This window comes from Salvelinus sp. IW2-2015, unplaced genomic scaffold (assembly GCF_002910315.2).
Source record: "Salvelinus sp. IW2-2015 unplaced genomic scaffold, ASM291031v2 Un_scaffold1866, whole genome shotgun sequence".
NCBI classification, from domain to species: Eukaryota; Metazoa; Chordata; class Actinopteri; order Salmoniformes; family Salmonidae; genus Salvelinus; species Salvelinus sp. IW2-2015.
Window position 1 is genome coordinate 39,078 of NW_019943230.1, and position 6,066 is coordinate 45,143.

Below are 6,066 nucleotides of genomic sequence, written 5' to 3' on the forward strand. Positions count from 1 at the left end.
TCAGCATCAGGGATATTGGCTCTGCTTAAATGTATTGAAACAGGTGCAACTGCAGGGGCGATATTGCCTCTGCGTATTGAATCAGGTCAGATCAGGGATATCTGGGGCCTCTGCGTATTGAAACAGGTCAGAGTCAGGGATATTCTCTGCGTATTGAAACAGGGTGCAGATCAGGGATATTGGCCTCTGCGTATTGAAAACAGGTCAGATCAGGATATTGGCCTCTGCGTCCTTGAAACAGGTCAGTATCAGGGTATATTGGCCTCTGCGTATGTGAAACAGGTCAGATCAGGGATATTGCCTCTGGCGTATTGAACAGCAGGTCAGATTCAGGGTATTTGGCTCTGCGTATTGAATACAGGCTCAGATCAGGGTTTATTCCTCTGCGTATTGATAACAGGTCGGCTATTGGTGGTGAACTGGAGAGGAAAGCACTATTGTACTATTGTGCCAGCCTGAAGAGATATCCCGCCCCCTCCCCCCGAATTGAAACTCATTTTATCCTCTATTGCGCTTTCTAAGCCACAATATACACTTACATAGCCACTTATTCCCGAAAGCAGCAGCCAGATATACCCTGGATTATGTAGCTGAGGCGATGAGGAGACAGACCACCAGATATAGCCCTGGCATTTATGTGGGGGCTGAGCGATGAGGACGAGCAGCAACCAGATATACCCGGCATTATGTGGCTGAGTGATGAGGAGACGGACCCACCAGATACACCCTGACATTCGTGTGGCTGAGTGATGAGATCAGACCACCAGATTATACCCTGGTATTATTGGCGAGTGATGAGGAGACAGAGCCACTAGATATACCCTGGATTATGTGGCTGAGTGATGAGGAGACAGACCACCAGATATCACTCTGGCATCTAATGTGGCTGAGTGATGAGGAGACAGACCACTAGATATACCCTCCGCGTATTATGTGGCTGAGTGATGCAGGAGCCCACCCGACTCTAGATATACCCTGGTATTATGTACGCTGAGGAGAAGACCACCAGATACACCCTGGCATTATGTGGCGTGAGTGATGAGGAGGACAGGCCGCACGCAGATATACGCTGCTGGTATTAGTGCCTGAGTGATGAGGAGACAGAGCCACTAGATATGACCCTGGTATTATGTGGCATGAGTGATGAGGGACAGACGCACCAAGATACTACGCCTGACATTATTGCTGGCTCGAGTGATGAGGAGAGTGTCATGATTGCACCAAGTATAGCCCTGGTATTTTGTGGCTGAGTGATGAGGAGAGCAGACGACTTAGATAGGCCGGACGCCGTGGTTGCCCGTCCTGGGGCCGTTCTCTTCTCTGGGTTTCGTTCCCTGTGGATTGCTATCCACATCGATCAATTGATGTGGCTGATGTGAGCGAGGAGACAGACCACCAGATATAAGCCCTGGTCTTATGTGGCTGAGCGATGATGGAGACAGACCACCAGATAGACCCTGGCATTATGTGGCTGAGGGCCTGAGGAGCAGACCACCATATACATATCCGCGGCATTATGTGGCTGATCGATGAGGAGACAGATCACGCAGATATACCTGGTATTATGTGGCTCGAGTGATGAGGAGACAGAGCGGCACCAGCATATAGTTATGCTGCGAGTTGATGAGACGCAAGACCACGCAGATACACCTTGGATATTATGTGGCTGAGTGATGAAGGAGACAGACACCAGATATAGCCCTGGTATCTATGTAGCTGAGGAGGCAGACGCACGCGATATAACCGCTGGCATTATGTGGCTGAGTGATGAGACAGACCAAACACGATACGCCTGGCAATTATGTGGGCTGAGTGATGAGAGCAGACCACCAAGAGACGTAGTCCCTGGCTATTATGGGCTGAGTGATGAGACAGACCACGAGATATACCTGGTATTATGCTGGCTGAGTGATGAGGAGACAGGGACCACCAAGTTATATTCCCTGGTATCCTCATGCTAGGGGGCTGAGGAGGCAGACCACCCGCACCGGACTCCCTACCTCTGGCATTATGTGGGTCCGGGAGTGATCGAGGGACAGGTCACGCCATGCAGCATACACCCCTGGCATTCATGTGGCTGAGTGATGAGACAGGAGCGACAATGATATACCTGGCGATTAATGTGGCTGAGTGATGAGACAGACGCACCAGATAGGGAGCCGCTGGCATTATTGGGCTGAGTGAGAGACAGAGCCACCAGATATACGCGGTTGGTAGGGTTATGTCTGGACTCGATGTATAGTCGTAGCAGATGAGAGCGCACGAGTCATTGATGCCCTGGTATTGATGTAGGCTGAGGAGGCAACCACCAGATATACGGCGCTTGGCATTATGTGGCTGAGTGAATCGAGAGGCGACCACCATGATACAGCCCTGGCCATTTCATGTGGTGAGTGATGAGAGCATGACCACTCAGAATATCCCTGGCATTATGTGCTGAGTGAATGAGCCGGACAGGCGACGCACCATGATATCCTGGTCATTATGTGGCTGACGATGCGATGAGAGACAGACCACCAGATATACCCTGGTATTATGTCCAGCTGAGTGAGGCAGACAACAGATATGATTCCCTGGGCATTCATGTGGGGGCTGAGTGATGAGACAGACCACCAGATACACGCCTGGCATTAATTGGCTGGTGTGAGACAGACCAACAGATACACCCTGGCATTATGTGCTGAGTGATGCCGACCAGACCACCAGATAACCCTGGTATTCATGTGGTGCTGAGTGATGAGGAGACAGAGACCACCAGATATACCCTGGTATATGTACTAGGAGGGGCGACCACCAGATATACCCTGGCTTATGTGGCTGAGTGATGAGACAGACCACCAGATAAGCACCTGGATTATGTGGCTGAGTGATGAGTACAGACGCACCAGATATACCCTGGCATTACTGTGGGGGCTGAGTGATGAGACAGACGCACCAGACTATACGCCTGGCATAGTGTGGCGCGAGTGAGGAGAACAGACCCACGCAGATATACCCTGGTATTATGTGGGCTGAGTTGATAGGAGACCAGACCACCAGATATACGCTGGTATTATGTAGCTGAGAGGGCAGACAGACCAGATATACGCGCTGGGCATTATGTGGGCTGAGTGATGAGACAGACCAGCCAGATACCCTGGCATTATGTGGGCTGAGTGATGAGACAGACGCACAGATATAACCCTGGCAGTTATGTGGCTGAGGATGAGACAGACCGACAGATATACCTCTGGTTTATGTGCTGAGTTTGATGAGGAGGACAGACCACGCAGATATACGCCTGGTACTTATGAGGCTGAGGAGGCAGACCACAGATAATACCCTGGCATTATGTGGGGCTGATTGATGAGACGACGACCAGATACACCCTGGGCATTATGTTGCTGAGTGCTGAGACAGACCACGATATAGCCCTGGCATTATGTGGCTGAGTGATGATGAGAAAGGGGGGGAGAAAGACAGACGCACCAGATACCCTGGTATTCGTGTAGGCTGAGGAGGCAGACCACCAGAAGATATTCTGGCGAATTATGTGGGCTGAGTGATGAGACAACGCAACAGATAGCCCCCCTGGCATTATGTGGCCTGAGTGATGAGATCAGACACCAGATATACGCCTGGTATTATGTGGCTTCGAAAAGGGGAAGTGATGGACAGACCACCAGATATACCTGGCATTCATGTGGCTGAGTGAGGAACAGACCACCCGATATACCCTGGTATTATGTGGGGGCTGAGTGGGAGAGCACGATCACCAGATATACATCTGGCATTATGTGCGCTGAGTGATGAGACAGACCACCCAGAATACCCTGGTAATTTAATGTGGCGCTGAGTGATGAGGGACAGACCAGCCAGATATACGCCTGGTATTATGTGGCTGAGTGATGAGGAGCACAGACGCAGCGGCAGAAACCCTGGTATTATGTGGGCTGGGGGGGGGGAGGGAGGCAGGCAGACCACGCAGATATATCAGCTGGCATTATGTGGCTGAGTGATAGAGCGACCACACACGATACAGCGCTGGCATTATGTCGGCTGAGTGTGACGAGCAGACCAACCAGATATACGGCCTGGCATTATGTGGCTGAGTTTGATGAGAGCAGACCACCAGATAGCATCCGCTGGCATTATGCTGGGCTGAGTGAATGAAGAGCAGACACCAGATATACCGCATGGTATTATGTGCTGAGTGATGAGGAGACACGACCACCAGATATGCCCTGGTATGATGTAGCTGAGGAGGCAGACCACCAGATTATACCCTGGGCATTAATGTGCTGAGTGTGAGACAGACTAAACAGCGCAGATATACGCCTGTATTCGATGTCGGGGCTGAGGAGGCAGACGCACCAGATATACCGGCTGGCATTATGTGAGCTGAGGTGATGAGACAGACCCACCAATGATATACCCTGGCATCTATGTGGCTGAGTGAGGAGACAGACACCAGATTCCGGCCTGGTATTATGTGGCTGAGAATGGGAAAGATTGAAATGTTTTTTTTGTCCGTTGTGTATTTCCGTTTGCGGAAGAATAATTTCAAATAAAGGGCCTGGATAAAAATTAAAAGTGCTACGCTGTAATTAAATAGGACTAAATATATGATATTTAATATCTTCTACTCTGGTAAATGGGCGTGTGTTATATAGATGGTGTATATAAGATGGTGTATATAGAGGGTGTATGTAGAGGGTGTATGTAGCGGTGTATATAGATGGTGTATATAGATGGTGTATGTAGAGGGTGTATATAGATGGTGTATGTAGAGTGTGTATAGTAGATGTTGTATATAGAGGTGTATGTAGAGGGTGTATATAGATGGTGTAATATAGATCGGTGTATGTACGGGTGGTATAGTAGATGCAGTCCACACGCTACACAGTAAGTGAGCGTACCATACCACAGATGTTGTGTTTTTATACGCTGTGTTGAGAGTGTCTATATAACAACGGGTATATACACAAACAGTGTGTGTGTACTGTGTATATACAGTGTGTATATACAGTGTGTGTGTATAGATCGTATAAAATACAGTGTGTATAACAGTGTGTGTGTCATGTGTTATACAGTGTTTATTATACGTGTGTGTGTGTATCGTTATAACAGTGTGTATATACAATGTGTTGTGTATGTGTATATACGTTGTATATACAGTGTGGTGTATGTGTATATATAGTGTGTTGTTGTGTGTGTGTGTTGTTGTGGTGTGTGTGTGTGTGTGTGTGTGTGCTGTGTGTGTGTGTGTGTGTGTTGTGTTGTGTGTGTGTGTGTTGTGTGTGTGTGTGTGTGTGTGTGTGTGTGTGGTGTGTGTGTGTGTGTGTGTTTATCGCAGTGTGTATATAGCAGTGTGTGTGTGTGTGTGTGTGTGTGTATATACAGTGTTGGTGTATGTGTATATAGCAGTGTTGTATATACAATGTGTATATAGCAGTGTGTGTGTGTGTGTGTGTTTTAGCAGTGTGTATATACAGTGTTTTGTGTATTATTGTACTGCTCTAGGGATGTCATTTTTACGCAGACAAAACCTTTATGAACCATCGCAGAGACACCGGAGAGAAAGAATTATGATTAACTAGAACAGTGAATTATTGTAAATGTTTGTTTGTGTCAATTATTCCCGAAGGGGATGGTTTATCGCAATTGAAGATTTGATCGTACACAACAACAACAAGCACAAAAATGTCATTCATTATATTAATTCCCAGTCCCATGCCCTCTGCCTCTGCCGTGCATCTCTGCACCCTCCTCTTCCTCTCCACGCCTCTACGCTCACGTCCCGCCAGCAGGACTGAGCACCTCACACCGTCAACACACGCTGCAACACACGCTGCACAGGAGCAGTGACCTCACTCCCTGTCGCTGCCCACGACACACCTGTTCGAGGGGCCTGAGTCAGCCATCAGGTTGTTGAGTCAGCTGGTGTGGTAGGTACACTGTCTACGCTTTCAGTCTATTGTGTTGATAGTGTGAGGAAGATGTGGCTGTAGCACTTCATTGAGGAAAAAGGGTTGCCTAAAAAGCGGTTTTCGGCTGTCCCGTAGGAGAACATTTTGGGGTTCCTGG